At 38.7% G+C, this 11000-nt stretch overlaps 1 protein-coding gene across 1 annotated transcript in view; it reads left to right on the forward strand.

The window, feature by feature from the left end:
- The window catches only part of LOC120467255 (serine/threonine-protein kinase pim-2-like), a 340979-nt gene that overhangs the window by 220962 nt on the left and 109017 nt on the right, over positions 1 to 11000 (forward strand). The gene's annotated exons all lie outside the window — the stretch shown is intronic.

Raw genomic sequence — 11000 nt, forward strand, 5'->3', positions numbered from 1 at the left:
TATGGATTCCTTGGATCATGCCGAATCCGTGGATATCAATTTTGCCATGATGGGATGTACCTCGTGTCCGCCATTTTGAATTTTGTCATAATTTGCAATATCTTTAAAACTTTTTAAAATTTCTCCACCAAATTTGGTATGGATCATCATTAGCATGGCCCAAAGGTACATGAGAAGTTTGATGACAGCGCCACCTAGTGTTCCAAAGTTATAAGGTTTTTTGTAAAAACGCTTATAACTTTTGCAAATATAGTTCAAAATTTAATTTCTTTATATCAATATGTTCCTTGGCTTATACCGATTCTAACGATGTCTCATTTTTCATTTTCCAACAAAATGACTGTCCGCCATATTGGAGCAAATGAAAAACCATTTTTTCGCTACTCCTCCTTCAGATCTTGCTCAAATTTTTCCAAAATTTGGTCAGATGATCTTTGGACCGAGCCGCACAGAAATGACTGAACAGATTTTTGATATTCATTACCGTTTTCGAGATATTCGTCTCCAAAATTGACCTAGCCTGTGTTTGTTGCCTTATGCTAGTTAGCTTAGCATAATAATTGTTTAGCATGCTAACCAGGTGCCATTCTTTTTAATGGGGCTCTTCAGCTAACAGGATGACCATAAGCTGTATTAGCATTGAGCTAGCTTAGCATGCTAATCACGTTAACATGCTTTTGTACATTTATTCTTATACTGAAGCCTCTCCTCTGCAGATTTGTAATATCCATCCTATGAGTGGCGTAAGCTGCTAAACCACGTGTCACGAATCCCGAACCATTGCGGTCGTGGGTTCGAATCCCGTGTGGCACATGCCCAGACCGCAAGAGGTACTGTGGCCTTAAGTGGTGGAAAAGTCGTTTCAGTTCTACACATGGTGTCTGTCTGAGAAAGAACATGTGCTTGCTGTACTTGTTCTGCTTGTGGTCCCTTCCAGGGCTTGGCCCCGCAAAAGGCTGCTTGCAGCTTTAATTATTATTATTATTATTATTCTTCCCGGTGAAAGTCTATGGCAGCCCTATGAACCGTAAGTAGGAAAATGATGAAATTTGGCACACTTATAGTGATCATCATGAAAAGTAATTGAGCCAAATTTTGAGTCTCTAGCCCTAACTCTATAGCGCCACCACCAGTTCAAAATTTCAACATTAAAATTGTTGTAACTTTTGAACCCTTTGGTCTAGAGACATGAAACATAGTACACTTGATTCCACTCATCATGCTGATCACAACCAATGTCATACATTAAGACTCCGCCCATTACAGTAGACGCCATTTTTAAAAGTACAGTATTCAGTTTTTTTGCTACTCCTCCTTCAAAATTTGTTCAATTTTGTCCAATATTTGGTCAAATGATATTTAGACTTAGCCGCACAGAAATGACTGAACAGATTTTTTTTAGTTGTCTTTCTTCAAAAGTTATGGTGTCGCAAACTTAGTGAGGTCCACCCAAAAATGGCTAAGAGGCTGTATCTCGGCCAAAGTTTGATCAATCGAAACAGAAATCGATACACTTTATCAGAAGCATGTTCTGAGGTGTCATACCAAAGTTGGGAATAGCGCCACCTAGGGGTCATGAGATATGCAAAATTGCTATTTTGGCCAATAACTTTTGAACAGTTTTTCAGAAAATCATAAATGTGGTATCTATGGATTCCTTGGATCATGCCGAATCCGTGGATATCAATTTTGCCATGATGGGATGTACCTCGTGTCCGCCATTTTGAATTTTGTCATAATTTGCAATATCTTTAAAACTTTTTAAAATTTCTTCACCAAATTTGGTATGGATCATCATTAGCATGGCCCAAAGGTACATGAGAAGTTTGATGACAGCGCCACCTAGTGTTCCAAAGTTATAAGGTTTTTTGTAAAAACGCTTATAACTTTTGCAAATATAGTTCAAAATTTAATTTCTTTATATCAATATGTTCCTTGGCTTATACCGATTTTTAACGATGTCTCATTTTTCATTTTCCAACAATGTGACTGTCCGCCATATTGGAGCAAACGAAAAACCATTTTTTCGCTACTCCTCCTTCAGATCTTGCTCAAATTTTTCCAAAATTTGGTCAGATGATCTTTGGACCGAGCCGCACAGAAATGACTGAACAGATTTTTGATATTCATTACCGTTTTTAAGATATTCGTCTCCAAAATTGACCTAGCCTGTGTTTGTTGCCTTATGCTAGTTAGCTTAGCATAATAATTGTTTAGCATGCTAACCAGGTGCCATTCTTTTTAATGGGGCTCTTCAGCTAACAGGATGACCATAAGCTATATTAGCATTGAGCTAGCTTAGCATGCTAATCACGTTAACATGCTTTTGTGCATTTATTCTTATACTGAAGCCTCTCCTCTGCAGTTTTGTAATTTCCATCCTATGAGTGGCGCAAGCTGCTAAACCAGGTGTCACGAATCCCGAACCATTGCGGTCGTGGGTTCGAATCCCGTGTGGCACATGCCCAGACCGCAAGAGGTACTGTGGCCTTAAGTGGTGGAAAAGTCGTTTCAGTTTACACATGGTGTCTGTCTGAGAAAGAACATGTGCTTGTTGTACTTGTTCTGCTTGTGGTCCCTTTCAGGGCTTGGCCCCGCAAAGGCTGCTTGCAGCTTTAATTATTATTATTATTATTATTATTCTTCTTCCGCCAATGGAAGTCTATGGCAGCCCTATGAACCGTAAGTAGGAAAATGTTGAAATTTGGCACACTTGTAGTGATGGTAATTATTAGTAATTGGTCCAATTTTTGACCCTCTAGGACCAACTCTATAGCGCCACCACCAGTTCAAAAATTCAACATTGAAATGGTTATAACTTTTGAACCCTTTGCTCTAGAGACATGAAACTTAGTACACCTGATTCCTCTCATCATGCTGATCACAACCAATACCTTACATTAAGACCCCGCCCATTACAGTAGAGGCCATTTTGAAATGTACAGTATTCAGTTTTTTCCCTACTCCTCCTTCAAATTTTGTCCAATTCTGTCCAAAATTTGCTCAAATGATCTTCGGACTGAGCCGCACAGAAATGACTGAACAGATTTTTTTTATTCATCTTTGTTCAAAAGTTATGGTGTCGCAAACTTAACGAGGTCCACCCAAAATTGGCTAAGAGGCTGTATCTCGGCCAAAATTGAATCAATCGAAACGAAAATTGGTACGCTTCTTTGGAAGCATGTTCTGAGGTTCCATACCAAAGTTGGGAATAGCGCCACCTACGGGTCATGAGATATGAAAAATTGCTATTTTGGCCAATAACTTTTGAACAGTTTTTCAGAAAATCATAAATGTGGTATCTATGGATTCTTTGGATCATGCCGAATCCGTGGATATCGATTTTGCCATGATGGGCTATACCTCGTGTCCGCCATTTTGAATTTTGTCATAATTTGCAATATCTTTAAACCTCTTTGAAATTTCTTGACCAAATTGGGCATGGATCATCATTAGCATGCCCTGAAGGTACATGAGAAGTTTTATCACAGCGCCACCTAGTGTTCCCAAGTTATAAGGTTTTTTGTAAAGATGCTTATAACTTTTGCAAATATTGTTCAAAATGTAATTTCTTCATATCAATATGTTCCTTGGCTTATAACGATTCCACCGATGTCTCATTTTTCATTTTCCAACAATGTGACTGTCCGCCATATTGGAGCAAATGAAAAACCATTTTTTCGCTACTCCTCCTGCAAATCTTGCTCGAATTTGTTTAAAATTTTGTCAGATAATCTTTGGACCGAGCCGCACAGAAATGACTGAACAGATTTTTGATATTCGCTATCGTTTGAGAGATATTTGCCTCCAAAGTTGACCTAGCCTGTGTTTGTTGACTTATGCTAGTTAGCTTAGCATAATAATTGTTTAGCATGCTAACCAGGTGCAATTCTTTTGAATGCGGCTCTTCAGCTATCAGGATAACCATTAGCTACGTTAGCATTGAGCTAGCTTAGCATGCTAATTGCGTTAACATGATTTTGTGTGCTTATTCTTATACTGAAGGATCTCCTCTGCAGCTCAGTTATTTGCGTCTTCTGTGTGGCGCAAGCTGCTAAACCACGTGTCACGAATCCCGAACCATTGCGGTCGTGGGTTCGAATCCTGTGTGGCACATGCCCAGACCGCAAGAGGTACTGTGGCCTTAAGTGGTGGAAAAGTTGTTTCAGTTCTAGACATGGTGTCTGTCTGAGAAAGGACTTCCAAAAATATAACATGCAGCAAATTTATATATTAAAAAAATCTTAATTTTGAGGTTATTTTCACTTGTACTACTGACCCAACAGTTTTTTTTTTCCAAATGTCGGAGTTGCTGCTGCTTCCGGGCTTGGCCCCTGCATTGCTGCTTGCAGCTATATTTATTATTATTATTCTTCTTCTTCCGCCAATGTAAGTCTATGGCAGCCCTATGAACCGTACGTAGGAAAATGATGAAATTTGGCACACTTGTAGTGATGCTAATGAATAGTAATTGGTCCAATTTTTGACCCTCTAGGACAAACTCTATAGCGCCACCACCAGTTCAAAAATTCAACATTGAAATGGTTATAACTTTTGAACCCTTTGCTCTAGAGACATGAAACTTAGTACACCTGATTCCTCTCATCATGCTGATCACAACCAATACCTTACATTAAGACCCCGCCCATTACAGTAGAGGCCATTTTGAAATGTACAGTATTCAGTTTTTTCCCTACTCCTCCTTCAAATTTTGTCCAATTCTGTCCAAAATTTGCTCAAATGATCTTCGGACTGAGCCGCACAGAAATGACTGAACAGATTTTTTTTATTCATCTTTGTTCAAAAGTTATGGTGTCGCAAACTTAACGAGGTCCACCCAAAATTGCCTAAGAGGCTGTATCTCGGCCAAAATTGAATCAATCGAAACGAAAATTGGTACGCTTCATCGGAAGCATGTTCTGAGGATCCATACCAAAGTTGGGAATAGCGCCACCTACGGGTCATGAGATATGCAAAATTGCTATTTTGGCCAATAACTTTTGAACAGTTTTTCAGAAAATCATAAATGTGGTATCTATGGATTCCTTGGATCATGCCGAATCCGTGGATATCGATTTTGACATGATGGGCTGTACCTCGTGTCCGCCATTTTGAATTTTGTCATAATTTGCAATATCTTTAAACCTCTTTGAAATTTCTTGACCAAATTTGGCATGGATCATCATTAGCATGCCCTGAAGGTACATGAGAAGTTTTATCACAGCGCCACTTAGTGTTCCAAAGTTATAAGGTTTTTTGTAAAGACGCTTATAACTTTTGCAAATATTGTTCAAAATGTAATTTCTTCATGTCAATATGTTCCTTGGCTTATAACAATTCCACCGATGTCTCATTTTTCATTTTCCAACAATGTGACTGTCCGCCATATTGGAGCAAATGAAAAAACATTTTTTCGCTACTCCTCCTTCAAATCTTGCTCGAATTTGTCCAAAATTTGGTCACATAATCTTTGGACCGAGCCGCACAGAAATGACTGAACAGATTTTTGATATTCGCTATCGTTTGAGAGATATTTGTCTCCAAAGTTGACCTAGCCTGTGTTAGTTACCTTATGCTAGTTAGCTTAGCATAATAATTGTTTAGCATGCTAACCAGGTGCAATTCTTTTGAATGCGGCTCTTCAGCTATCAGGATAACCATAAGCTACGTTAGCATTGAGCTAGCTTAGCATGCTAATCGCGTTAACATGATTTTGTGTGCTTATTCTTATACTGAAGCCTCTCCTCTGCAGCTCTATCATTTGCGTCTTCTGTGTGGCGCAAGCTGCTAAACCACGTGTCACGAATCCCGAACCATTGCGGTCGTGGGTTCGAATCCTGTGTGGCACATGCCCAGACCGCAAGAGGTACTGTGGCCTTAAGTGGTGGAAAAGTTGTTTCAGTTCTAGACATGGTGTCTGTCTGAGAAAGGACTTCCAAAAATATAACATGCAGCAAAATTATATATTAAAAAAATCTTAATTTTGAGGTTATTTTCACTTGTACTACTGACCCAACAGTTTTTTTTTTTCCAAATGTCGGAGTTGCTGCTGCTTCCGGGCTTGGCCCCTGCATTGCTGCTTGCAGCTATATTATAGCAATTGTTATTGTCAAAATAACAATTTGCTCATTCTTCCGCCAATGGAAGTCTATGGCAGCCCTATGAACCGTAAGTAGGAAAATGATGAAATTTGGCACAATTGTAGTGATGCTAATGAATAGTAATTGGACCAATTTTTGACCCTCTAGGACCAACTCTATAGCGCCACCACCAGTTCAAAAATTCAACATTGAAATGGTTATAACTTTTGAACCCTTTGCTCTAGAGACATGAAACTTAGTACACCTGATTCCTCTCATCATGCTGATCACAACCAATACCGAACATTAAGACCCCGCCCATTACAGTAGTGGCCATTTTGAAATGTACAGTATTCAGTTTTTTCGCTACTCCTCCTTCAAATTTTGTCCAATTTTGTCCAAACATGCGCTCAAATGATCATCAGACTGAGCCGCACAGAAATGACTGAACAGGTTTTTTTTATTTTTCATTCTTCAAAAGTTATGCTTTTGCAAACTTAACAAGGTCCACCCAAAATTGGTTAAGAGGCTGTATCTCGGCCAAAGTTTGATCAATCGAAACGAAAATTGGTATGCTTCATCGGAAGCATGTTCTGAGGTTCCATGCCAAAGTTGGGAACAGCGCCACCTATTGTTCCAGAGATATCATTGTTTTTTTAAAAAACGCTTATAACTTTTGCTAATATTGCTTGAAATTTGATTTCTATATGTCAAAATATTCCTTGGGTTATGCCGATTTCAACGATATCTCATATGTTACTTTTGAACAATGTGACTGGCCACCATATTGGAGCGAATGGGAAACAGTTTTTTCGCTACTCCTCCTTCAAATTTTGTCCAATTTTCTCCAAACATGCACACAAATGATCTTCGGACCGAGCCGCATAAAAGTACTGTTCCCGTTTTTTTTGCAATATGGGGAAAAAAAAAGTTATGATGTCGCAAAATGAACAAGGTTGACCCAGAGATGGATCAGAAGCTGTAACTTGTGAACAGTTTGTCACAAAATCATAAAATTGGTATCTATTGATTCCCTGCGTCCTGTCGAATCAGAGGATATGCATTTTGCCACGATTGGATGCACCAAGTCATAAGATACATTAGAACTGAGCTAGCTTAGCATGCTAATCTGGATAACATGTCATGGAACTTTTTTGTGAATCATTCTCACACTGAACCCTCTCCCCTGTTGCTTTGAAATTCACAACCTCTGAGTGGCGCAATATGTTAAACCATGTATCTCAAAGACTGAACCACTCTGGTTGTGGGTTCGAGTCCCACGTGGGGCGACTTTAAAATTGTGTAATAAGTTTTCATTTCAATTCCTTCCTGCTCTGCACTGCTGTTTGTGCTTAAATGCTCACTGTGCTTCATTTACATGTGTATTCAATTTGTGCTGTTTTTGTTCTTGCGGCTCTGCACTGCTCTTGGTGCTTAAATGCCTGCTGCACTGCTGTACTTGATGTGCTGGCTCTGTGCTTGGTCTGCTTGCTGCGCCTTGCTGGGCTTGGCCCCGTGTTGCTGCTTGCAGCTATATTTATTATTATTCTTCTTCCGCCAATGGAAGTCTATGGCAGCCCTATGAACCGTAAGTAGGAAAATGTTGAAATTTGGCACACTTGTAGTGATGGTAATTATTAGTAATTGGTCCAATTTTTGACCCTCTAGGACCAACTCTATAGCGCCACCACCAGTTCAAAAATTCAACATTGAAATGGTTATAACTTTTGAACCCTTTGCTCTAGAGACATGAAACTTAGTACACCTGATTCCTCTCATCATGCTGATCACAACCAATACCTTACATTAAGACCCCGCCCATTACAGTAGAGGCCATTTTGAAATGTACAGTATTCAGTTTTTTCCCTACTCCTCCTTCAAATTTTGTCCAATTCTGTCCAAAATTTGCTCAAATGATCTTCGGACTGAGCCGCACAGAAATGACTGAACAGATTTTTTTTATTCATCTTTGTTCAAAAGTTATGGTGTCGCAAACTTAACAAGGTCCACCCAAAATTGCCTAAGAGGCTGTATCTCGGCCAAAATTGAATCAATCAAAACGAAAATTGGTACGCTTCATCGGAAGCATGTTCTGAGGATCCATACCAAAGTTGGGAATAGCGCCACCTACGGGTCATGAGATATGCAAAATTGCTATTTTGGCCAATAACTTTTGAACAGTTTTTCAGAAAATCATAAATGTGGTATCTATGGATTCCTTGGATCATGCCGAATCCGTGGATATCGATTTTGACATGATGGGCTGTACCTCGTGTCCGCCATTTTGAATTTTGTCATAAATTGCAATATCTTTAAACCTCTTTGAAATTTCTTGACCAAATTGGGCATGGATCATCATTAGCATGCCCTGAAGGTACATGAGAAGTTTTATCACAGCGCCACCTAGTGTTCCCAAGTTATAAGGTTTTTTGTAAAGATGCTTATAACTTTTGCAAATATTGTTCAAAATGTAATTTCTTTATGTCAAAATGTTCTTTGGCTTATAACGATTCCACCGATGTCTCATTTTTCATTTTCCAACAATGTGACTGTCCGCCATATTGGAGCAAATTAAAAAACATTTTTTCGCTACTCCTCCTTCAAATCTTGCTCGAATTTGTCCAAAATTTGGTCACATAATCTTTGGACCGAGCCGCACAGAAATGACTGAACAGATTTTTGATATTTGCTATCGTTTGAGAGATATTTGTCTCCAAAGTTGACCTAGCCTGTGTTTGTTGCCTTATGCTAGTTAGCTTAGCATAATAATTGTTTAGCATGCTAACCAAGTGCCATTCTTTTGAATGCGGCTCTTCAGCTATCAGGATAACCATAAGCTAAGTTAGCATTGAGCTAGCTTAGCATGCTAATCACGTTAACATGATTTTGTGTGCTTATTCTTCTACTGAAGCCTCTCCTCTGCAGCTCTATTATTTGCGTCTTCTGTGTGGCGCAAGCTGCTAAACCACGTGTCACGAATCCCGAACCATTGCGGTCGTGGGTTCGAATCCTGTGTGGCACATGCCCAGACCGCAAGAGGTACTGTGGCCTTAAGTGGTAGAAAAGTTTTTTCAGTTCTAGACGTGGTGTCTGTCTGAGAAAGGAATTCAAAAAAATATAATATGCAGCAAATTTATATTTTTTAAAAAATCTTAATTTTGAGGTTATTTTCACTTGTACTACTGAAATAACTGTTTTTCAAATGTTCAAATTTGGCACAGTTCTATTAATTGTAATGAATAGTAATTGGACCAATTTTGGACCCTCTAGGACCAACTCTATAGCGCCACCAGCAGTTCAAATATTCAACATTGAAATGGTTATAACTTTTGAACCCTTTGCTGTAGAGACATGAAACTTAGTACACCTGATTCCACTCATCATGCTGATCACAACCAATACTGTACATTAAGACCCCGACCGTTACAGTAGTGGCCATTTTGAAATGTGCAGTTCTCAGTTTTTTCGCTACTCCTCCTTCAAATTTTCTCCAAACATGCACTCAAATGATCTTCAGACTGAGCCGCATAAAAGTACTGTTCCCGATTTGTTTTATTCATTTTTCTTCAAAAGGTATGGTGTCGCAAAATGAACAAGGTTGACCCAGAGTTTGATCAGAAGCTGTAACTTGTGAACAGTTTGTCACAAAATCATAAAATTGATATCTACCGATTCCCTGCGTCCTGTCAAATCCGAGGATATGTATTTTGGATGGATGGATGGACCAGGATTGGATGTACCAAGTCATAAGATACATTAGCATTGAGCTAGCTTATCATGCTAATCTGGATAACATGTCATGGAACTTGTTTGAGAACTCATTCTCACACTGAAACCTCTCCTCAACAGCCTGGTGTACATGCATGAGTGATTAGCTCAACGTGTTACACCACAGATGCCGATGCTTAGCGTTGTGGGTTCGCATCTCAGTGTGAAACGTCCCCACACAGCATGAGGTACTGTGGCAGGAGAAGATGTGGAAGTTGTGTCTGTTCCAGGCATTTTGTCTAAGAATGATCTCATCTGAATCTGTCACATACAACATGCAATTCTTTTACGTAAAATTAATTGTTCTTCTTCACCCAGAATGGTTGTCAGTGGCAGCCATATGAACCAACAAGTAGGAAAATTTGCTCAAATGTAATCGTAATGAGTAGTAAGCTGATCAATTTTGGATGATTTAATTAAACTTTTTAAACATAATGCTCTGCATTGTCTTCAAAATACTTCATTTTGACCTGATTCTCTCTTGAAACTATTGAATTTTGGCAAGCTGTGTAGATGCATGTTGGCCAAGTGGCGCAACGTAATGAGTGACAGGCATCTGATCTGTAGATAGTGGGTTCAAGTCCTGTGTAGGTCAACTTTAAAATTATGCATAAAGTTGTCATTTCAATTCCTTTATTATCCATGTGAGAGCTTTTTAAATACAATGTGTTCTGCATTTTCCTCATGTCTTGCCTCAAACTATTGAATTTTGGCAGCTCTGTGAATGCATGGCCGCCAAGTGGCACAACGGGATGAGTGACAGGCACCTAACCTATAGATAGTGGGTTCGAGTCCTCTGTGGGTCAACTTTAAAATCATATTTAAAATTGTCATTTCAATTCCTTTATTATCCATGTTAGAGCTGTACTAATCTTTCTTACTCTTGGATTAGAAATAAACATGTTTTTTATTACTACATTATTTATTCTGTGTTTGATTCAATGTTTGTCATGATCTAATTAAATCTATTTTTATTTAATTAGGCTAGCTTTTATAAATTTCAAGTTAACTAAAAAAAGATTTAAATCAAACAAATGCATATACAATAGTTTAAATATTGTCAATGGGCAAAGTCAGTTAAAATTAAGATTCAGGTTGGACAATGTTTTAACTGTTGTTAAAAACAACTATTAAAATAGCATACTACAAATT

This window comes from Pimephales promelas, chromosome 5 (genome assembly GCF_988280905.1).
Source record: "Pimephales promelas chromosome 5, fPimPro1.hap1.1, whole genome shotgun sequence".
Classification (NCBI taxonomy): Eukaryota; Metazoa; Chordata; class Actinopteri; order Cypriniformes; family Leuciscidae; genus Pimephales; species Pimephales promelas.